The sequence below is a fragment of the Ambystoma mexicanum genome, chromosome 2p (assembly GCF_040938575.1).
Source record: "Ambystoma mexicanum isolate Mex_15411 chromosome 2p, UKY_AmexF1_1, whole genome shotgun sequence".
Taxonomy (NCBI): domain Eukaryota; kingdom Metazoa; phylum Chordata; class Amphibia; order Caudata; family Ambystomatidae; genus Ambystoma; species Ambystoma mexicanum.
The window spans coordinates 1431894004-1431917995 of NC_090923.1; the positions used below are offsets into that span (position 1 = coordinate 1431894004).

A 23992-nucleotide genomic window follows, 5' to 3' on the forward strand; every position below is an offset into this window, starting at 1 on the left:
GAGTGTCTGTAAAAGGTTAACTCCATGAATGGACAGAAATAGATATGGTAAAATTGCTATGGAAAAAGTTTGGTCACCTCTCACGTTTGTGCTTTTATACAAGACACTCATAATCAGAGCAAAGTGAGATCTAAAGGCTAAATACAGTGGATGGTACTGCAGCAGATCTGTAGCTGTACAGACTGGATGGAACTATTGATCACTACTTTGTGTACATATCTAGTTCGTTTTGTGTATTCATTATGTAAGAGGAAAGACAGTAAGAGTAAGCAGAATGGATGGCATAGCAGGCAGAGAACTGGACAAGGTAGTTGGAAAATTGTATTTTGTGGCCTTCTGACTTTCGGGCTAGCTGTTATAAAGCAACAGGGGTGATAAGATGGGATGTACAGGAGTATGGGTTCAGCTTAAGGGTTGAGCACCAGTATGTCTAGTTGCAGCTGTATGTGACCAGTAGGTCACATAATACCATCCAAAGTATGTGGCTGTGTAATCATGTACATGTATTCACTCTTCTATATGATGCATCTTCCCCCAATAAAATGAGATCTAGTTGACAATGAGATTTAGATATACTAACCTAACGTTTACTGTAAAGCATGGAGACACTGCTTTACAGTAGCAATACTGCAATTATGCAAAAATTGTATTGCATGACGCTTTTAAAAAATATACAGTAACAAATACTGGTCTTTGCCAGACAGGATTTAGTTGGTTTAATAAAGTGTCACCCGGATTACTTCTGGCTTGCAATTATTTGCATAAAGAAATCTTGACAGTACTCCCAACACAGGCTTTTGGCACCTCATGGAGGAGATGGCTACTGCAGTGAACAGAGGAAAAAAATGGTACAGCGCGACCCGAGTGCAGGGCGAGCTGTGCTTTCATTGAACATGGCAAATAGCTATTTTTGTTTCACAAGTGTCTAATTAGCAAACCTTCAGAATTGCATAGCAAATTGCTATACAAACAAGACTGCTTATTTTATGCCTTGGGGTCACCCAATTAAATAATAGTTTCAGCGAACACTGGGAAGTGAGTTTTGTTAATTTTGAATTTTAACAAAAAACCGCCCCATAGTGTTCCACCAAATGGGAATTAAATTGATATTTTAAATGGCATCGGCTAAGGATCCACAGTTTTGCCCTCCCACCCACTACAAAGGGAAAGGATTTAAGGCAAGCAGACCGCCCCTCCACCTTTTGGTTTCCCAGGCCTCAGTTAAACTTACATATAAAGCCTCTGTATAGGTGGCACCCGTGGCATGCAGCTGGTCCTAGTGCATTCTTACCTAACTGAAGCTTGAGCTTAACTTCTAAGCTCTACCAAGCTTTGCCTAGGCCATGGGTGCACAACATACGGCCCGTGGGCCAGTTGCGGCCCGCCATGCCCTTTTGACCGGCCCGCGAGGCCACCCTCCATTAGGAAAGTCATTGTTGTCTTCCGGGCTGGTGAAAACACTGGCCCTCATTGGCTCAGCACGCATCACGTCGCTCCTACGAGCCACGTAATGCGTGTGTGCTGCACCAATGGAGGGCCAGCACTACGGCTGGCGTGGTCCATAAGGCTTGATGCCGGAGGGGTCGGGTCTTTATGGGTGCATGTGTGTGTGCTGATTTGGGGGGTGGGGGTTCGGGTCTGTATGGGTGCATGCTTGAGTGTGCCGAGTTGGGGGTGGGGGGTTTGGAGTTGGGGGGTGGAGGGTTCGTGTCTTTATGGGTGCATGTTTGTGTGTGCTGAGTTGGGGGGGTGGGGGTTCTGGTCTGTATGGGTGCATGTTTGTGTGTGTGCTGAGTTGGGGCGTGGGGGGTTCGGGTCTGTATGGGTGCATGTTTGTGTGTGCTGAGTTGGGGGTTCAGGTCTGTATGGGTGCATGTTTGTGTGTGCTGAGTTGGGGGGTTTGGGTCTGCATGGGTGCATGCGCTGAGTTGGGGGGTGGGGGGTTTGGGTCTGTATGGGTACATGTTTGTGTGTGCTGAGTTGGGGGTGGGGGGTTCGGGTCTGTATGGGTGCATGTTTGTGTGTGCTGAGTTGGGGGGTTCGGGTCTGTATGGGTGCATGCTTGAGAGTGTGTGCTGAGTTGGGGGTGGGGGTTTGGAGTTGGGGGGTGGGGGTTCGGGTCTGTATTGGTGCATGTTTGTGTGTGTGCTGAGTTGGGGGTTTGGTTGGGGGTGAGGAGGCCATGGGGCATAGTGTTTGGTTGGGGGTGAGGGACATATGGGGCACAGTGTTTGGTTGGGGTTGAGGGGGCCATGGGGCATAGTGTTTGGTTTGGGGTGAGGGATATATGGGGCATAGTGTTTGGTTGGGGGTGAGGGACATATGGGGCATAGTGTTTGGTTGGGGTGAGGGGGCCATGGGGCAAAGTGTTTGGTTGGGGGTGAGGGGGCGATGGGGCATAGTGTTTGGTGGGGGTAAGGGGGCCATGGAGCATAGTGTTTGGTTGGGGTGAGGGGGCCCTGGGGCATAGTGTTTGGTTGGGGTTAAGGGGGCCCTGGGGCATAGTGTATCTAGGGTCAATAAAATATATATAAGTTAATTAAACAGGCGAGATACAATAACTAAATAGAAATACATTTTAACAATGGAAAATGTGTAGTACAAAATGTAAGTTTGAAATGCAAATAAAAATCGTTACCCCTCAAAAACATTCTTTTTCCATGTATTTAGTAAATTGGGGGTTTAAAAAGCCTCCTGCCACGCCCCGCCCACATTTACTTTACGGCCCACTATAGCCCTCATGTAAGGTACTTTCGGTCCTCTGTCAAAATCAGTTGTGCACCCCTGGCCTAGGCTGTTTTGGGCATTGTTGTGATTGGGAGAGGGAATGCAGTGATTTGCGGTTCCCTGTGAGGGAATTGGGATGTGCAATGCGATGGTTCTAAATATTGCAATTATTGCACAAGTATGGAGCGTGTACGTCGATGTAGGAGCTCAGCACTGCTTGTTAATGTAAACGACATTTGGAACGCACACTATCACCACCGGAGCTGTGCCCTGGCGGATTTGAAAAGGAAAGGGGGTGGGGTGAGTTAGTAGGACCGAGCAGGAAAAGTGCAAGCAAGGAGCTATGTGCTGTTGGCAGTAGTTCGGTTAGCAATGTTCACTGAGCTTTCGGTTGGTAGCTGTTGTGTTCTGTTATGCAAGGCTATGTGTCATTGCTTTTGTTGTTGCGGTGAAGTGAAGTTCCTGGGGTTTGGTTTGAGATTCAGTGGGTTTGTTAGTGGCATTGCTATCTAGATGTGATGCACGCTAATTTCCAAATTGTTTCTAGATGTGGTGCATGTTAATATCTCTGAATTTCCAGCTAAATGCGGCCCAGGCTGAGATTCACAAGTTCCATCTAGATGTGACGCAGCCTAATATTCACAATTTTATCTAAATGTGGCACTGAAAGGGGGATATGATGATTATGAATAATGTTAGGGGGAAGGGAGATGAGGAATAAAAAAAGGCACAAGGACAAAGAATAAGGGCATGCAAAAGGGACCAGGATGATGAATAAGGAAGAGGGCATAGAATTGGGGAGAAAGGAAGGGCTAGTATAAGTAAAAGGAACAAAAATTAGGATGACTAGGTCGGAGAAGATGAAGGGCAGTAGGATGATGGCTTACGATGAGGAAGAGGGACCACAAAGATAAGGATAATGTAGTCTACATTGAGGTTTCACTAAAGTCTGAGTTACACCACCTAGTAATATATGTACATCTACAATTTGAAAGCAATGTGGTTGGCAAGCTAGAGAGTACCAAGGATCATACAAATATCTAAAATATCAAGTTCCAGCAGCAACCCCACGAAGGTTTTCAATTGCCAGCAGTTTATGCCTCAAATACTGTATTCAATTCAAATTCCAATGAAATGTTTTATGAGGTTTCATTAAACCAAACACAAACAGATTGTTCACTCTAACCAACATACAAAACAAAAAGTTCAGTTATTTATAACAAGAAAAGAAAAAGCCAACAAGAGTTTCAACCTATCACAGGTTCTCAGGGCTAAATTGAGACAGTATCTGTAGATCACTTTCCTAATCTGCAGCAAATACAAGCTGAAGAGCGTGCATTTGAATTAATTTGATATTTAGAACATTCCACCGCAATGGAAAATAAATATTACGTAGCCTGTGTTCCTGAGACTGTCTTCTACGCCTTAGATTCTGAGTGAAAATGGTCTTAACTGGGGTCACTACATTCCAGGTACATTACCTATTTGAATCGCTTATGCACAAGTAGTGCTTCAAGCTTCTGTATTGGAGGGACCTCATTCAGGCTCCCTCCGACGACTTTCCTCGCGAGTCCCCACGAGGAAAGCCCTAAATATCAAGTTAATTCAAGTTCAAACTATTCAGCTTGTATTCGGTGCAGATTAGGAAAGCGATCTACAGATGTCATCGCAATTTAGCCCTTATGAAAACATGCAAAACATGTGTTGGCTTTTTCTCTGCTTGTTCAGTTCGAAATACTGAACTTTTCTTTTATATGTTGAGTTAGAGTGAACAATCAATCTGTTATTTGTGTTTGGTTTAATAAAACCTCATAAAACATTTAATTGAAATGTGCATTGAATACGGAATGGGACATCAAAACACAACCACTTTGAGGCATAAACTACTGGCAATTCAAGTCCTATGGGTTTGGCGCTGGAACTGGATCTTTAGGTGGAAGAGAAACCAATATAAGGAACTGAGGACTAAAGCAAGAAAAAGGCTAGGACAGAGCATAGCCTTGGGATTAGAGTCCATGGACTAGAAAGAGGGATAGGGACTTTAGAATTACCCACGGGAACATACTGTTCAAGGGTAAAACAAAGTAACCCAGAATACCTATTTATGTGAATTGTAAAGCCCCCTCCATGATTACGTCAGATTCACTGATTGCAACTTCTTTGCAAGTCATCATCCTTAATCACAAAGATGCTTAGTGGCAATTTCGTAATTCATATATTCTCATTAATTAATATCAAGGGGCCTGCCAATTTAATGACTATGCAGTGGTACATTTCTCCATGTCTTGTAGTGTTTGTAAATAAATCGCTTTACATTTGTACTTCATAACATTCTTCATGGCAGATGTCCAGACTGCACACAAGCAATAAAGGTGCACAGTGTTCGTCTAAGATGAAGCTTCACTGTTACCACATCTGGGGCAGAATCCAACAGACTGCTTATAACCATAAATAGATTTCTACTTACCAGGGTTGAGCCTTCTTCCTCTACTTCCCTAAAAAACAAACAAATATGAGATTTAATAATACATTTTTGTTCAAGGGAGAAAATGCACTTTGTTCTGCTAATCATGACCATCACCCTCAGAAGCTGTTACATCACGTGCCCGCTATTCTTGTATGGCCTAACTGTCTGTTAAGAGACACTATCACATACTCTTTGCATGTTGCCAGTCTACTGAAGCAATACTCAATACTTCAAGCCCATACTGTGCGCGTCTGCATAAGCTGCCTATCATTCCAAACAGAGGATCCTAGGTACTGGCATATGGGGAGGGTTCATTTTCATTGGGCCCATCGAGGAGTTGCTGAAAATGAAGAGATCACTTTAGAATTAGATTCTGTTTTGATGTAATAAAAGTGAAAGGATACAAAGGCAAAAAAAGCTTTAAAAAGGATACTATAGTGAAATGTGCATATAAGCACTACTGCGGGAACAGGGATAAAATTCAAAGGATTGTGAAAGCGCTCTGAAGAAGGCCTGGAGCAAAGAACCACAGATCAGCAATTAATTTACATAGTTTGATATTTGTATAGTACCCAATTGATATGGCTTCGAATGGCTGTGGGGACAGGCCCATCGGATAACCGCAGTCTGTGAAAGCAAAGAAATATTGTTGATTAGCTGGATAGTACCAAGGATCATACCAAGACTCAACCTCTGAGTCGTGAAAAAGTAATTCTAAAAGATCCAGTACCAGCACCAAACTCATAAAAATGCATCCACTAGAGGTTCAGCACACCTCTTGCAAGGAGAACAGGGTGCATTTCCACAAAAATAAAGATGCACCAGCAAAGAGCCCTGCTGCCGCGGAACATTCTGCCGAAATGGGAACTAGCAAGACTTTAAGGCATCCAGTCAGTGACGTAAATTATACAGATTACAAATCGAAATGGCAGATTTGACATGACCCTATAAATAGGCTACCTGCTGTATAGGGGATGGCAGGCCATTGACCCAGACCATCTTCCATGTGGGCGCCTCATGTCAGCAGGCTCCTCCTCACACTACAGCTTGCACAAAGCTACATTGAAATGCTAGTTAGAAAAATGCATGCTCCATCTCCAACCAGATGTGCACCTGGTACTGCAGAAGATACAAGGTCACTGATTTACATACCGCCCCAGCGCGATACCAGACACCGGTACACGTCCAAAGCTCCCCACACGCACTTCTAGGTCTGTTTCGCCCCTCCCAGCACCTCGCAGCACATAACACGTGGCCCATGGTGATGGCAGCTTGTCCCCACTTTCAAAAATGTTCAGATCGATTGGGGTCAAACAGCTGTATGGTCAGGGGGTCTGGGACTGGTTGGTACTTTGGAATTCTGGGGCTTTGGGACAGGGCACTATTACTTAGGTCTGGAACAGGGAAAGGTTGGAGGCTCATGCCCTACTTGTGTGATTGTGATAAGGAAATGCCAAGTTATTTATAAAGCGCCTTTACACAAGAGGAGCGTTTTCAGCCACCTCATGCCCTTGCGGGGCACATGCCTGCTGGGGAACGAACGCTGGCAACATAAGAATAAAAAGTCTATGAATCTCGGTCCGTTTGGCAGTGCCCATAACCGATTTCCGCATGCATTTGCTCGACTCCCTATCACCGCCCACTGTGGCCCCTATACCACATTCCTGTGTCTCTGCCTCATCCAAAACTGCTTCGGAGCCTGGGGCGATCGCCCCCACCCCTTGCCAACAAGAATCAGAAGCAACCAAGCAGCAAGTCAAAAGAGGGGGGCGTTATGAAACTTGCACTGAAAAATATCACTTTACCAGGGGCACAACACAATACATTTCTCTAAACATAAATAAATCACAAAAGTGAGCCAACAAGAACACAAACCAAAATCCTTTACTTTCGACAAATGTCACTTCAGCAAATAATCAGCACTGGTTAGTGAACACATTTCTAGATGGATGTAGTGCAGTGCAATTTCAATTTCCCTGTGCGCTTAAAAGGCTAGCAGTTTTTTTTTTACACATGTGTGCAAATACATATGGCAATTAATTATCTCACCCATACTTCGGTGACTTAGCGCTTTGTTTTCAGACTACCGCCTGTATGGTCTTGGTTGGGGAAGTGACAAAAACTTGAATGATTAGAATTTTAGACTGCCTTCCACTGAAAGGCCTGTGGGGGGTGGGGGGGAGGGAGCTGGATGGTAAAAATTGGGATTTGAGAATTTAGATTTTTCAGCCCCCACCACCCATCACCCTTCATAGGAAGTTGCACAAAATGATTAGACTGATTTAAGAACAAAAACAACACTCTTCCTTAAAGGAGTTGGGGTCAACAGGACAAAAAGGATTCAAGGCACACAGTTTTCAAAAATTGATTGCTAGAGTTTGCTAATTAACATTTTCTGATTAGCAAAAACCATTTGATAAGCAATGGTACATTAATCTGTTTAATGTCACTAGAAGTTGTTAGTACACAAGACATAAAACAAGTAACAATAGAGCATTTGTGTACCGCTGGAGTAAGAAATTACAGAGTGAGGCCTTGCAAATTCTGCTAGAACTGTGGGTCTAGTAACTAAGTTTACCTACTCGGCCTAAGGGAAATGCACTCGACCCATGGCAACAGATGATAAATTTAAATGCACTTTCTGTAAAACGGTGCAAGTCACCAAAAACGCCAAACATTGTACTCTTCCACTTTCCCCCTTTCCCTTCTCACTTCACCCCTTCATCCTACTTGTCTAATTTCTAAGGCTATGTCCCTCCTCTTGTCCAAAACCGACCCACTGCTGCCCCATCTGATCCTCTTCCTACTCCACTAATTCCCAAAATCTACTCTCCCTTACACCTCTTTCTTCAACATCTGTCTCACCACCGCTACCTTTCCTTCAGCGTCAGGCATGCTACTATCATTCCCATACTGAAAAATCCTCAGCTAACCCTCTCTTGGCCTCCAACTTTCACCCAATCTCTCTCTTACCATTCCTCTCTAAACTCCTTGGACTAGTCTAATCCCAACTCTCTGCTTTTGTCTCCAATCTCCTCCCCTCTACTCATTCTGGCTTTCGCCCCAAGCATTCCACCGAAACTGCTCTCACCTCTGTTCTTAAATCCCTCCTCACTGCTCGCTACTCCAAACATTCTGCTTCTATTCTCATTCTCCTTGGTCTCTCTGCCGCCTTCGACACTGGTGATCCCCTTACTCCTCGACACTTTCCTCATTCGGTCTCAAAGGCTCTGTTCTCAACTGGTTTTCCTCCCATCTTACCAACCGCTCCTTTGCCGTCTCTTGGGGTGGCCGCTCCTCACCTACTCCCTTGACTTTGGTGTTCCACAAAGCTCTGTGCTTGGCCTCTTCCTTTTCTCACTCTCTTTTTGCACCGGTCATCTCATCCTTTTGTATCGCTCACCATTTCTATGCTGATGACACCCAGCTCTTCCTTTCATTCTCTTCATTCCCTCCCGATATTCACCTCAAACTCTCCTCCTGTCTCACTGCTATCAAAACCTGGATGCCCTCCCACATTCTCCCCCTAAACAGACAAAACTGAACTTTTATTCCTTCCTGCCAACACCCTTCCACCCCCCACTCTGCCCGTAATCTCCCCCTTCACTTTGACTCGAACCTTTCCCTTACCTATCATATCACTCTAACCTCCAGTGCCTGTCGCTTTCATCTCTTTAATGTTCGCAAAATCAGCTCCTCCCTCACCTTCCATGCCACCAAACTCTTAATCTCCTCCCGTCTCTTCTACTGTTCAGCCCTTCTCTTTGGCCTCCCTGCCTCATCTCGATCCCCTCAAATCCCTCTACCACTCTGCAATCTCCGTGCCCTCTCTCCCTATGACCCCATTTCTTCTTCGCTTTCCTCGCTCGGCTGGCTACTCTTCCATTATAAACTTAAATTCAACTTCCTCTGTCTTGTCTTTAAATCTCTTTACAATCGTGCCCCTCCCTACCTTTCCTCCTTTCTTTCTACTCTCCCTCACCCTCCCCCATTACACTGACGTCTTCCTCTGTCCCTCCCTCTCCTTGTGCCCCATCTCGCTTCCGTTCCTTTCAGCACCTCACCCACCTTCGCTGGAAATCTTTACCACTCTATCCATTCCATATCTTTCTCTTCCTTCCGATCCTCCTTAAAATCTCACCACCTTCAACCTCCCTCCTGACAACCCTTCTGTCCTCCCTTCCCTGCTACTCCACTTCCTCCGACTTTACCTATTGACATCGGCAAATTGATCTGCATAATGTACCCGTTTATTTGACGCATGAATTGTAATTGACTGCTTCCTATGTATTCTTCTTGTTCTATGTAAAGCGCGATATAAAAGTTTATATACAAAAACCCACTGTTTGGCATGCAGCAGCCACCGAGGCGCCAGACATGCACAAAGAAACGTTTTTAATACACACAAAGTAATTAAATAAAAGTTTGAAACGTTCCATGCAAATGGTACTTGCCCTTCATAAAGCCTATTTGAAAGGGTAAGTAGACTTTGCATGCCCTGGATGAGTGTCTATAAAAGGTTAGCTCCATGAATGGACACAAACCGATACGATAAAAATGCTTTGAAAACAGTTGGGCCACCTCATGTTTGTGCTGTTATACAAGGCAATCATAATCAGAGCAAAGTGAGCTCTGGAGGCTAAATAGGGCAGATGGTATTGCAGCAGATCTGTAGATGTACAGACTTGATTGAACTATTGATCACGATGCTTTGCACATATCTGGTATTCATTATTTAAGAAGGCAGACAGTGAGAGACTAAGCAGAGTGGATGGCATAGCAGGCAGAGAACTGGACAAGCTAGGTGGATTTTGTAGCCATCTCATTTTCAGTCTAGCTGGTATAAAGCAACAGGGGTGATAAAATGGGATGTACAGGAGTATGGGTTCAGCTCATGCATTGAGCACCAGTATGTCCAGTTGCAGCATATGTGACCAGTATGTTTGCCATCTAAAGTAGCACAATTCCACTTAACTAATTGTGAAATTCTAAGCTCTACCAAGATTTGCCTAGACTGTCTTGGGCGTGGTTGTGATTGGGTGAGAGAATGCTGTGATTCGCAGTCCCCTGTAAGGGGAACGGGGATATGCAATGCAATGGTTCTAAATATTGCATCCGTATGGAGCGTGCACAGCTGTAGGAGCTCAGCACTGTCAAAGGACATTTGTACTGTGCAGTACCAACATCAGAGTGGCCCCCCTGGCAGATCTGAAAAGGAAAGGGGTTGGGTCAGTAGGACCGAGCAGGAAAAGTGCAAGAGAAGTAATTTGCTGTTGGCAGCCGTTTGGTTGGCACTGTTAGCAGGTTTCAATTGGTAGCTGCTGTGTTCTGTTATGCGAGGCAATGTGCAATTGGCTTTGTTGTTGCAGTGAATGTTCCCGCAGTTTGGTGTGCTCGTGTTTTGTTAGAGTTTGAGAGGTGTAAGCAAGGGTGAGATTTTTAGTTGGTGGGCTAGTGGCATCGCTATCTGGATGTGATGCGTGCTAATTTCCAAATCCTTTCCCACCTGTACCATGGTTGCTGCATAACAAAATGTGTTTGTTATCTTTCCATGTTAAGCAGCAAACAAACAAAACAGCCCGCTTCATTTCCACCCTATTGAAAACATCCTTAAACGATAGAGATGGGGGCCCAAACCCTTTTGCTATATTACGTATTAAACAGGAGCATTGCATTAATTTGCTCAATTTTGTGCAGCAGGGCATATTTGAGCATCTGACCCATGGGCACTAGGTTGGCCCGAAAACTACATGTAATTCACCACTGATTTTCCAGCCGAGAAACTAAACTGAATTCAAGGAGATGCAGTTTTGGTCCCCTTCCAATTACAAATGGGAAGACATATACCCGATAGCCAGGTTGCTTAGCAGGACGGAAAATGCAGAACTCCAGATTACAAGAAGTCTTACTAACTAGACAACGCAGTCCTGGTTGCCCACGCACCTTGCATTTCTTTTCAAGCACTCAATGCATTCTGGGAGCTGGAGTCTTGCTTCAGTTCAACGGCACACGTTAGGCTAACGCGTCAAGTTAAACTTTCCCCAACGCCAAAATGCCAAATTGGTTCATCCTTCTATCTGTTATGTTTGTTTTGAACGTAAAACATACAGTACCACTCTCGGTCCAATCCTAATTTCTATACTTCCAAAAAAGTCAAACGTTTGCAGCATAGAACCAAGATGGACAACGCAGAAGCACACAGTCCTTTAGGTCTACAAACGGTGTGTATTTTTGTCAGGCGAGAATAAAACCTATATTTGAGTAATAGGAACTTTCTACTTGCTTACGCTGCTGCTAAATTATTCCAACATAGTTTCAAAAATATCTATCATTTGTGTTATCGACCGGACGAACTCAGCAGCACAAAGAGGCATATTAATGTGTCCGGGGCTGTTGGAAAAAAATAACTCAAAAGGGGAGCAGCGTAGGTGGTGTGTAGTACTGCTGGATGAGTGTCCTTAACTTTTACAGTGCAGTGCATGTCACAGGGCACTGGCAAAAAAGCAAATATCCATAGAAACCAATTCACATCGCTATGCATTGGGAAAAGTGAAGATGCCAGAGGAAGCTACGGGGTATTGTAGTGCTTCTGTAAATCCCCGCTGCGGCACTGACAATGGGCCCTGCTGCTAATGGAATTTAGCAGCAGGGGTGTGTGTGCCGCAGCGGGGATTGGACTGAAGAGTGGAGATTGCCGGGGAAGTTCATACAAGTTAATGAAGCAGGGCCACGCCACGGAATGATTCTGCCTGGTAAGGTTTTGCCCGCTTACCCCCTTCACTGCTTATTCAGTTCACACATAGCTCCCAACTCACACGGTTGTGGCGGGTGTCACCCGCCTTGTAAACAGCGGACTCACCCGCCAAACCTCATGCACGCCCATTCATTTCAATGGGCCGCTCACCCGCCAAAAGTAAAATCGGGTGTTTTCACCCGCTTTTGCAACATAAATGGTTGAGAGCTATGGTTCACGGAATCTGTAAACTGAACAAGCGCAACAACACACGGATATTAGGGGAACTAAGCGGACGAAAACCGAGACAAGCAAACATAAGAGGCATCGGGCAAAAAGAAGCCCAAAGCTGCTTATAAAAAGCGGACCTAGCAGCACTCCTTACCTGTTACCCCCGATGGGCCTGAAATTGGCGGCAAAACAGATCGCCAGCTTGCCTTACGTCTATTATACTAATGAATTCTGCGTGATGACGTCATTGTATATTTCAGGTGTGCGCACTCAATCATCCGTTAGCAACGGCCCGTCTACTCCTCTTCACGTGACTTTCCTACGTCATCATTGTGATATTTCCAGCGCAAAGAAGAGGTTCTAGAGCAATTTCTTCGTGAGCCTGGATACGGGTACTACCGGCCTACTTCCGAGCTGTCACAGAGGAACGCAGCAGAGTACTGAGCGAGCTGCCCCCTTTGTTGTAATAGATAAATACTGATTATTATTTGTTTCAGTTAAAAAAACACTGATTATTCTGAGAGAAAGCTTTGCATTGAAATGCTAGGCTGCTTTTTAGGAAGCCGTTGATGTAAGGTTTTCTCTCAGAATAATCTATACCCATAACGGAACGAATCTCTGCTTTTCATAAAATGTAACTTGTCATTAAAATAAAAGGCTTCGACTAAGGAAGCCATTAATGACTCGTCACAGTTCATGAAGTGTCGACCTCCACTCCGTTGTGGAATAACAGCAGTGGCAGATTTAAGGCAAAGGGCCCCGTGGGCAGCACCTGTTGCGTAGCAATTACGATTGTGTACGCAGCTCGCGCATGCGCAGATAATATTAAAGGCGGTGCGCCGGCAGTTCGTGCCGGCGACCGGAGCAGACACACGTCTCCGGCGTCCTTTCTCTGTGTGCTTGCCTGCATGCGTGAGTGTGTGTGCGAGTGGGGCCCCGGCACGCCCTAAGGCCCATAACACTGGCGACGAGGGCGGACACGGAGCCATCCTCCGCTCCGACGACATCGGAGTGAAGGAACGCTACTGCGTGCGTATCGATCGGATGCACACAGACCCACGCGCATGGCCGGCGGCCATTTTCTTTATCTTCTCTACACGCGGATTGCAGTGGTTGCGGCCCGAGAGGGTGCTCGTGCGCCATCTGCCTCCTGCACTGCTCCAGAGAAATTTTTGGAACCACCACAGCCCAGACACCACAGGGTTGTGGTAAAGACAAGAAAGAGGGTGTGAAAGCACTCTGAAGGTCACCAGTTTCCTCGACTCCTAGCAGACAAGGATCACTGTGAGTACACAATGGGAGAAGAAGGAGAGGAAGAAGAAAATGCTGTTGCCCCAATACCTCGCAGAATGCACAGTACTCTGGCTCCTATGCCTGAATTTGATACCACAGGGCCCCCATCCAAGTTAGGGCCGAAGTGGATCACATGGGTTAAGAAGCTGGAAATGTTTTTTAGAGCCTCGGGGGGAAACTGAAGATGAGGCGACGATTGCCATCATGGTCTATTCTGCATGGACCGAGGTTCAACGCATATATGACACTCTGAACATTCCGGGCAGCGAATTATGATGCGGTCAAGCAAGCCTTCCATGACCACTTCCTTCCTATGGCAAATGTTGACTTTGACAGGTTTGTCATGGGCGCTGAGAAACAATTGGAAGAGGAATCATTGGACCAGTTTTGCACTCGTCTGAGACAACTAGCGAGCTCCTGCAGATGGGTTAACGAGGAAGAAATGGTTCGCAACCAACTGCTGCAAGGTTGCTGCTCAGGGAAACTGAGGAGAGTAGTGCTAAGAGAACCTGGACTGACTCTGCAGCAAATTCTGGACATGGGGAGAGCGTACGAACTGACGGAGGCAAGAGGGGCGAAAATGGACACTGCTACACGCTCCAGGAAGGAGGAAGAGGCATATGCAATAGGACGTTCGGCCATGGGGAAGGCAAGATGGACACCAAAGAGAAGCGAAGGGCCCACTACGCAAGGGAATGTCTCATCGTGTTCATACTGTGGATACGATCTGCCACATGCGGGAGAGTGCCCAGCAAAGTCAAGGACCTGTGGTCGATGCGGCACACCGGGACACTATGCGAGAGTGTGCAGGGCAACAACGCCAGTTACAGTTTTGAGAGGACCAGAGAGAGTTGACTGGAGTATCGCTGCAAGAGTAAGGGGTGTGTCCTCTGTTGAACAAGGAATGCAAGATCTCAATATCGCAGAAGAGAAGGAGGAAGATGAAGAAATATTTTTCATCTCAAGCATTGCGCAAGGCCCTGGGGACCGTCGACAACCCAAATGCACCGTCAACATTAGCGAGATGCCAACGCCGGTCGTCATAGATACTGGGGCGTCCGTCTGCATACTTGCAACAAGACATTACATTGCTCTTCCTGGTCCACCAAGGCTGACAAATTCCACAGCGCGAATCTACGCATTCGGAGGGGATACACCTCTCCCCATCCAAGGAGTGTATGTGGCCCCAGTCTCTCATGGTCAAAACAGAATAAAGGCGAGGTTTTTTATCACCAGCGTAAGCCCACATTCTCTCCTAAGCTGTGCCGCGTCAGAAGCGCTAAACATTGTACACTTCACTCTTGCTGTGTACTTTACCGATCTGGACCGCCTATTACAGCGTTTTGAGAAGATATTCACTGGTATTGGAAAACTCAAGGCAGAGCCCATACGGCTGCACATAGATGAGTCCGTGAGGCCGACTGCGCTTAAACATCGCCGTATCCCTTTTCATCTCAGGGAACAAGTTGTGAAAGAGCTACAGTCACTGGTGGACAAGGACATTATCGAAAGGGTAGATGGACCCACTCCCTGGGTCTCCCCAATTGTGGTGGTCCCGAAGCCGAAACAACCAGGGGCAGTACGCATCTGCGTAGATATGAGGCTGCCCAATGTAGCGATCCAACGAGAACGCCATCTCACACCAACCCTAGATGACATCGTCGGAGAGCTCCAGGGAGCTAGGGTCTTCTCGAAGCTAGACCTAAGGTCAGGCTACCACCAGTTGGAACTCCACCCCGAGCCCAGGTACATTACGACCTTTACGACCCATGAGGGGTTGTATCAGTACAAAAGACTCAGCTTCGGGATCTCATCCGCAGCAGAGGTCTTTCAGAATGCCATCAGGGGGGCACTGTCAGGACTAAAAGGGGTGATCAACATGTCAGATGACATCTTAGTTTTCGCGAAATCAGTAGCTGAACACTTGAAGCGCCTCAAGCACACTCTGGAAAGACTATGCAGTGTCGGTTTAACCCTACACAAGGAAAAATGCGAATTTCTGAAGGACAGGCTTGAATTTTTCGGATTTATATTTCATGCTGGAGGGATTTCCCCGGATCCGGAGAAGGTAAAAGACATCCGAGATGCATCACCACCAGCGTCCCCAGCCGAAGTAAGAAGTTTCTTAGGGATGGTCAATTATTGTGGCCGTTTTATCCGAGATCTAGCCTCCCTATCAGAACCACTGAGGGCGCTCACCAGAAATGATGTGGCGTGGACATGGATAGGAAAGGAACAAAGAGCGTTCACCGCCATCAAACATGCCCTGTCGGAGCAAGAAACAATGCAATACTTCCACCCCGGTCACGAGTCGGAGATCGTAGTTGATGCTAGCCCGGTAGGATTGGGAGCAGTCCTCATGCAACAAGGGACCATGAGGCCCATCGTCTATGCCAGCAAGGCCCTGACCGACACTGAGAGGCGTTACTCCCAAATAGAGCGAGAAGCCTTGGCCATACTATGGGGGTGTAAACATTTCAGAATCTACATTCTAGGGAAGCCAGTTGTTGTGGTGGCTGACCACAAACCCCTCATCCCAATACTGTCTGGAACATCGTCCAAACCACCTCCGCGCATAGAAAGGTGGATGTTGGCCCTCATGGAATATGGGGTCAAATTGCTATATCGACCAGGGACACACAACCCGGCGGACTACCTGTCGCGCCATCCGGGCAACGGGAGGCCCAGGGACTCACTGGAGGTGGCGGACTGCGTGGAAGCCGTACATCTAGTAGTGGAGGCAGCACTGCCTGTAGCCCTGACGCATCAGGAAATTGCAGATGAGTCCAATAGCGATGAAGCATTCCGCAAGATAAAAGGTGCGGTGGACACAGGAGAATGGCGGGAGGTCCTCCTAGACAGCTCCCGAAGGACTGCGGAAGCACAAAGAGATCTACAGGCACTCTGGAAGGCACGCCACGAATTGTCGGTGGCGGATGATGGAATACTGCTAAGAGGGCACCAGATCGTAATACCAGGGGTGTTAGTTGAGAAAGTCCTACAGCTAGCCCACAAGGGACATCAAGGAATGGCCAAGATGAAAGCTCGCCTCAGGTTGAAAGTTTGGTTTCCAGATCTGGAAGGAAGGGTGGAGAAATTTGTGAAGGCCTGCATCCCATGTCAAGCCGCAAGCCCTGTGGAGAAGGCGCCACCCATTCAGGCCATGGAGAGGAGTGACCGCCTATGGGGGACAGTGCACGCGTACTTCAGATCCACGGGCCGAGGTTTATACTTTCTGGTGGTGACAGACCAGTGGTCACGATACCCAGAGGTGGAATTGGTCGAATCCACATCCAGCGACCACACCATTTTGGCCATGGACAAAATATTCGCCACACATGGATTCCCTCTCGAAATTTGCTCGGACAATGGGTCACCGTTTCAGGGCCAACGTTATGCTCAATACTGTGAGGACAGGGGAATAAAACATTGCAAAATAACCCCACTATGGCCGAGAGCAAATGGCGAGGTGGAGCGATTTATACGAACGCTCAACAAAGTGTTCCGCATATCGGTGAATGGGGGAGAAGATCTCCGGCGAAATCTGGTCGAGTTCCTCAGAGAGTATTGCACGACCCCACATCAGTCCACCGGAGTGGCCCCCGCAGAAGCCCTTTTCAAAAGAAAACCAAGAGGCCTACTACCCGAAGTTGAAGGAAGACCACCAGGAGAGATCGACAACCTCAACGTGCGTACAGCGAGGGCCACTCTGAATGAGAAAGAGACCACACGGCGGAGACTACCCGAGAGGGCGATCGCAATAGGGGACACCATGCTAGTGCGCAACAGGAAGCCAGAGGGGAAGTTATCACTGCCATATGAACCACAATCACTGGGCGTGACCCACGTCAAAGGGTCGATGATCACAGCCGCCAATGCAAGAGGGACTGTCACCAGAAATATTTAGTTCTTCAAGCGCATAGAAACTGCAACCCCTGAAGCAGCCGTCAGAGATGATCCCGACCCGATCACGGGAGTGCCGGTGGAAGACGATGGGCCACCAGAAGCTCTGGTGGCACCCGAGGACCCCGACGCCGGAGCACGCAAGTACCCGAGCCGGGCGGGGCGCAAGCCACCGCTGAGGTTCCAAGACTTCATCATGGACCCTACCTCGTAATTAAGGCAGAGGTATTGTGAAAGTTATGATGGACCCTGTTGGTCCCCATGTTTGAGAATGTTGATTTTGTTTTGGGGGAAAAGGAGGGATGTTGCGCAGCAATTACGATTGTGTACGCATGCGCGAGCCGTAGCGAGGCTCGCGCATGCGCAGATAATATTAAAGGCGGTGCGCCGGCAGTTCGCGCCGGTGACCGGAGCAGACACACGTCTCCGGCGTCCTTTCTCTGTGTGCATGCCTGCATGCGTGAGTGTGTGTGCCCTAAGGCCCATAACAGCACCTGACACAGAGCCGGGTCATAGAGGCGGAGCTTTGGGTGGGCGGAGTTAACTGTGGTCACAGTGCACAATAGCAAACTTTAGTGACAAAAGCAATTTTTTAAGTTGTCTTCATTATAGTTACCTAGGGTCTGAATAACTGGAAACCGCTGGACCTCCTCAGCAGGCTTTGCTATTAATGCTAAATATTGTAAACCTAGAGAACATACGTGTCCTTGTAGCAGAAAAGTGATGTCATTCTGTTTGTGCGGGCTTTGCTGCAGCCATGCATTACAAAATGACAGATTTGCATAGTGTTAAGCTTTTGCTGCACGGGTTGGAGAGTGAAAACCTTGGATCTGTATAAGGGTGTACTAGTATGGAATTAGAGAGGCCTTTACAATATTTTGTATCTGTGTGTACTTTAGATGCAAAACAGATCAGTATGGATGGTGTTAAAAACAAACAAGAAGATAATTGATGTTTGTGACAACAGTGTGATGGGCTGCTTGTGATCTCTGCAAGACCAGATGCTGTATCTATTAGTTTATTAATTTGATTTTTTTCCCAAACGATGATAGAATGCTATGACACTCCCCAACCATACCACACCCCTATGTGTCCGATTTACAAAACGTTTCTAATGGGATTTTTCCATTGAAAAGTTCTTTTGTAAATCAGGCGCCTTCTAGGGTAGGGCTGTGCTCCTTAAACTTTTGGGCAACCTGCTGGGCAACGTTGGCGCTGTTGTAATGCGGTGGGGGAATCTCTGGCCCCCACTGTAGCGCTCCGTGAGCCCCTAAATAAAGGAAAAGTTAAAAAAAAAAGCAACACAGAACAACGCGCTGATGTGGATTGTCGTAATATTTAAAAACATTGCATTGCAGCATGTATTTTGAAGAGGATACTGACATTTGTATATAACAAAGTCCTAACTCTGTGACAACTAACATGCAAAACACGGCACAAGAACTGTGTTGGTTTTTTTTTTCTTCATCAGTGACCAAACCCCTCTTCATTTCGCACCAACCTTGTTTGGCTTTGTTTATGGTGTGAAAAGCCTGCCATGTTCCCTCTGGGCTGACAGTGTTAAGATCCACAATGAGCAACACGGCGATGGCACGTGTGCTCTCTGGCAGCAGTCAGGGGGAAAGTGGCCAGAGAACTCGCCGCCGTAAAGCAGGCCCGCCACAGCAGAAAGGGCCTTGTGCTGTGTGGAAGGGGCGGGCCCTAGCACAGGGGCCCGCTCCCCATTTGTCTGGCTGACGACCGTTAGATCTGCCTCTGAATAACAGTTACAGCTTATGTGAACTGAAGCCTCCCTATATTGTCCAGTCAGCAGAGTATCCAGCATTGCAAGAGTGGAGCCATAACGAAAGTCCTGTTACTTTCCCCCCAAAAGCACTGTGCGCAATTCCATTTGGTCCCAGAGCTCTTAACCATTTGTGTCGCAAGGGCGGGTGAAAACACCCGATTTTAGTTTTGGCGGGCGAGAGGCCCATTGAAACGAATGGGCGTGCAGGAGGCTTGGCAGGTGAGGCAGCCGTTTACAAGGTGGGTGACACCCGTCAAAAGCGGCTGAGTGGAGAGCTATGTCATATTCGCGCCCACAAACGGCCCACCCTGGCCCCAATCTACTTTTTTGGTTCATCAGGTTGTAACTAATGGACTAAGGAGTGCCGTGTTGTTCTTGCCAGCACCATGCTGGTGCTGCATAGCTGGCTGAGGGTCTGCCCTGCAGGGCCCTCCACCGGGACAGTGCCCCTGTGGGGCAACGCTGTCCACAACTGCTGGCACCCACTTGGGTAGAGACCCTGCTGGTCAACTCTACCCATGTACCCCAGCAGAGCCCTTGCTCAGCAACCCTGCTGGTGAACGCCAGCGCCCCTGCTGGGCAACGTTGGCGCTGTTGCAATGCGGTGGGGCAATCTCTGGCCCCCACTGTAGCGCTCCGTGAGCTCCGGGCCTCCACCTTCACCAGTGACTCACACAGAGACGAAGTGCTCTGCTCGGGCTACCCGGTCATGAATAAAGCGGCCGGGAACGCCCCCTTTATTAATAGTGCACACTGCTGCATGCAACGTCACGCCGCCGCGTGCGTTCCCTTAAGGGGACAGCACTGCACTCCTCCTTTTTCATGAGAACAAATAAACAACATAACCACACACTACGTAACTTCAATAACACATCTAACACTAACACCCTTAACCCAAATAACTAATTTCCCCATGAGCCCCTTTATTCACAACCGCCCTCTTCCCCACTCAGCAGATACCTCCATGTTGGGCACCTTCATGGGTCCAATACAAAGTCACTGAAACAAGCAGGTTTCCCTCGCCCTGTCCACAGGGGGTACCTCCTGCTCGCCTCGGGTTTGGGGGTCACACTGTCGGCTGCCGTCCTCACCGGGGATCGAGGGAGGGGCTCAGCACCCCCGCCCACGTCGGGTATGTCGACACAGTCCTGGTCCACTGGCGCCTCAGCCCTGGGCTCCCCCAGCTTCTTGAAGAAGCGAACGTTCCGGGTGACTGATGCTCACCCGTCGGGCACAGTCACAATGAACCCCTTGACTGCTATCACGTCAAGCGGCTCAGGTTCATAAGTCAGTGACAGTTTCCCACGGGGGTGCCTGTTCAGTATCAGGACCTCATCCCCAGGCACAAGTTGTTGTTGTTGTAGACCTCTCCTTTCATTCTCTTGTGCAGTTCTTATTTGCCGCTCCAGCTCTACCTATTGCATGTCAATGACCCCCGGCTCCTTTTCCCCCACTTCGGGTAGCAGCCCCCTGGGGCACCGCTTGAAGAGGGCTTCGGCAGGGGCCACTCCCGTTGAGGTGTGCGGGTTTGTTCTGTACACTCTCAGGAATTGGTAGAGCGCCCTCTCCAGACCCTGTCCTTGCCCTTGCGTGATCTGAAAAACCTTGTTTAGCGTGCGCATCATCCTTTCTGCCTCTCCATTGGCACGTGGCCACAGGGGTGTAACCTTACTATGGTGCACCCCATATCCTTCCATTAGGGCCGCAAACCGTTCTCCTTGAAATGGAGCCCCGTTGTCCGAACAGAGTACTCTGGGGAGACCGTGCGCTGCGAACACCTTTTCCACTGCCACCACCACATGCTCGAAGGCCACCGACTGGATGAATTACACTGCCGGGTATCTGGAGTACTCATCCACGACCACCAGGAAGTGGGTCCCTTGCGATGTGGATCCCAAATCTGCATGGACCACCTCCTAGGTTCTCGTGCCGCGTGGCATGGCCTCTATGGCCGGCTCCCTCTGGGCAGGCGACGCTGCCTGGCACCACACACATGATGCGACATAGTCGTCCACTCATTTTTCTAGCACGGGGAACCAGACCTTGAGACGTAGTCAGGCTTTGGTCTTCGCAGCCCCTTGATGGCCTTGGTGTGCCAGGCCTATCATCTCCTGTACTTTTGCCTGCGGGACCACAATCTGGTCACCTCTGAGCAGCAGTCCTTTTTCTGAGAATGACAACTCCTGCCGTACTTTCCACAGCTGCTTGAGGACCGTTTTTGCTTCCTGTGTGCGCCCAGCCAGCGTCTCCTGGACACTCTTCCATGACCCCTGCTGCAGGGCCGTCTTTAGTATGCAGAAGCACTCGTCGTTGGCCACTGCAGCCTCCAGATCTTCCACCAGTAGGGCATTCGGAGTGGCCGCTTTGACCACCAGCAGAATTTGGCCACTGGCCTCATCCGCACAGATGTCCATTTCTCCGTCCTGGTGACTCCCCGGTTGGCGACAGAGGTAGTCGGCCGCGTTGTTGGAACCCAGCCGATACACTAACAAGACCCTGTATTCCAACAGGGCCAGCATCCACCTCTCAATCCTCGCCGGTGGCTTTGATGATGAGCCTGCCAGGATCGGCAGTAGGGGCTTGTGGTCAGTCACCACGGTCACCGACCTTCCCAGGATGTAAAGCCGGAAGTGTCGGCACCCCCACAGGACAGCCAGCGCTTCTCACTCCATCTGCGAATATCACTGTTCAGTGTCACACAGGGCCTTGCTGGCATAGGCCACGGGGCGGATGCAAGAGTCCTGCCCCACTTGTGTTAGAACCGCTCCGAGGCCAAATGGGCTGGTGTCCACGACAATCTCAGACTGCAGGGCTGGGTCGAAAAAATCCATTGTGTCTTCCTCAGTGAGGGCGCTTTTAATGTCTTCGACCGCCGCCTGTTCCAACGGGCCCCCCCTGCCATCCGTTTCCTTCTTGGTGAGAGCCCGTAGCGGCTCTGACCTGGATGCCAGATTTCTGATGAACCGGCCACAGTAGGTGACCATCCACAGGAAGGTCCTAACTTCAGAGACATTCTCGGGTGGTTTAGCGTCCTTGATGTCTTTCACCTTCCTGGGGTCCAGAGACACCCCTCCCTCCTTGAACATGAATCCAAAGAACTCTATGCTCGTCCTTAGGAATTCACACTTTTTGCGGTGGAGTGTCAGACCCAGTGACTGAAGCCTCTCGAAGGTCTTTGCCAGTCCCTGTAGAGGATCCACCTCTGTCTTGGCGAACACCAGGATGTTGTCACTGCTGTTGAGGACGTCCTCCAGGTCTGCCAGCGCCCCCCTGATAATGGTTTGGAATACCTCAGCTGCAGAGGAGACCCCGAAGCTGAGTCGCTTGTACCGGTACAGGCCCCAGTGAGTCATGAAAGTGGTGATGTACCTTGACTCTGGATGTAGAAGAATTTCTCCTTCCCTCCTCCTACCCTTCTCCACCACTCCCCCCCTATCCACTCTCACTCCCCTTCTCTACTTATCCCCTTCAGTTAATTGCTCTTTTCACTGTTTTGTTGACTGATTCATAATGTATTTGCTTCAACTGTTGTATTGTTTGTTTATGTACTATGTTGTTCCATTTTACAATGCTTTGGTGAAAGGCACTTTATAAATCAGTAAATACAAATACACATTTGGTAGTAACCCGCCCTCAGGTTAAGCTTCGAGAAGAAGCAAGCTCCCTGCAGCTCTGCGATAATGTCATCAATTGTGGGAGTGAGATGGCGTTCCCTCCTGATGTCTTTGTTGGGAAGCCTCATGTCCACGCAGATTCTCACCAAATCCGGTTGCTTAGGTTTCCGGGCAACAATGATTGAGGGCAATGGGCTGCACCGAATCGTCGATGTGAAGTCGTACCGGCTCTCCAACCATGCAGCCAATCCCTTGGAAGAGGCCTGTGTACTTCTCCAAGAGCGTTTGTATGTCTTCCACATACACAGATTATGCGGAGCACACCAATCCAAGGGCTTCTGCCGCCGCACAGCCCAGTAGGGTATTGGTGCTGACTGGGGTGACGAAAAACCGGGCCTTGATCTCAGAACTTCCATGCCCTACCCTAGCCACAAATGCACCAACTAGGGGAATAGGATGTGAACCCCAAAATGTGAAAATGCGCGCTTTCGGGGTTGACAGCCTGGGGGGGCAGGGCGTGGCATCATAATGCTGACGGGCCATAACGTTGACGAGGCCCCCGTGTCCACCAGCACGGACACTGGAGAGTCATTCACAGCCACAATACATCTTAGCTGTCTTTGGCCTTTGGACTGCAGGGCATCAATGCTTGAAACAAAGAAGATGTTCTCCTCTTCCTCCTCCTCTTCACCGGGTCAGGCAGTTTCCTCCCCCTGATACACTTGGGAAAAGTTTGGTGGGCAAGATTGTCTGAAAAACCCAGACCTGACTGGGCCCCTCGGCACCATCACTGGCAGGAATGCCCTGCACACCCTCGCAAAATGGTCCATCACGCCACACCGTCCACATGGCCTCCCTGCAGCTGGGCATAAACCTGGGTGGGGTAGGTCGGACCCGCTCTTCTGACATGCTTCGCCTGGCTTTCCGCCCCTGTCACAGAAGTTGCCAGGCAGTCTCCAGGCACCTCTGCCACACGACCCACAGCACACACTTCTTCTGATTTAGCTGCGCTGGACCCCGCCTCCATCCTTGACGCACATACTTCTGCCACCTCCTGGCAGCGGCCCAGCTCCAGGATGCGGGGAAGGGTGATTCCAGGTTCCCTCAGCACCTGTCTCCTCAACTTGCCCAAGGAGAACCCTTGGATCAGCTGGTTCCTGATCATGTCATCGACGTTGTCCCATGCACAGGCCACGGAGAGTCTGCTGAGGTGACCATGAAATGTGTTGAGGTTCTCG

At 48.6% G+C, this 23992-nt stretch overlaps 1 long non-coding RNA gene across 1 annotated transcript; it reads right to left on the reverse strand.

The window, feature by feature from the left end:
* Positions 1-5185: 5185 nt before the first annotated feature.
* LOC138566072 (uncharacterized) lies at positions 5186-12348 on the reverse strand. The gene is made up of 3 exons (XR_011301829.1): positions 12313-12348; positions 5767-5821; positions 5186-5222 (listed from the first exon to the last, which is right to left on the reverse strand). It is a non-coding gene; the product is annotated as an uncharacterized lncRNA (long non-coding RNA).
* Positions 12349-23992: the final 11644 nt, after the last annotated feature.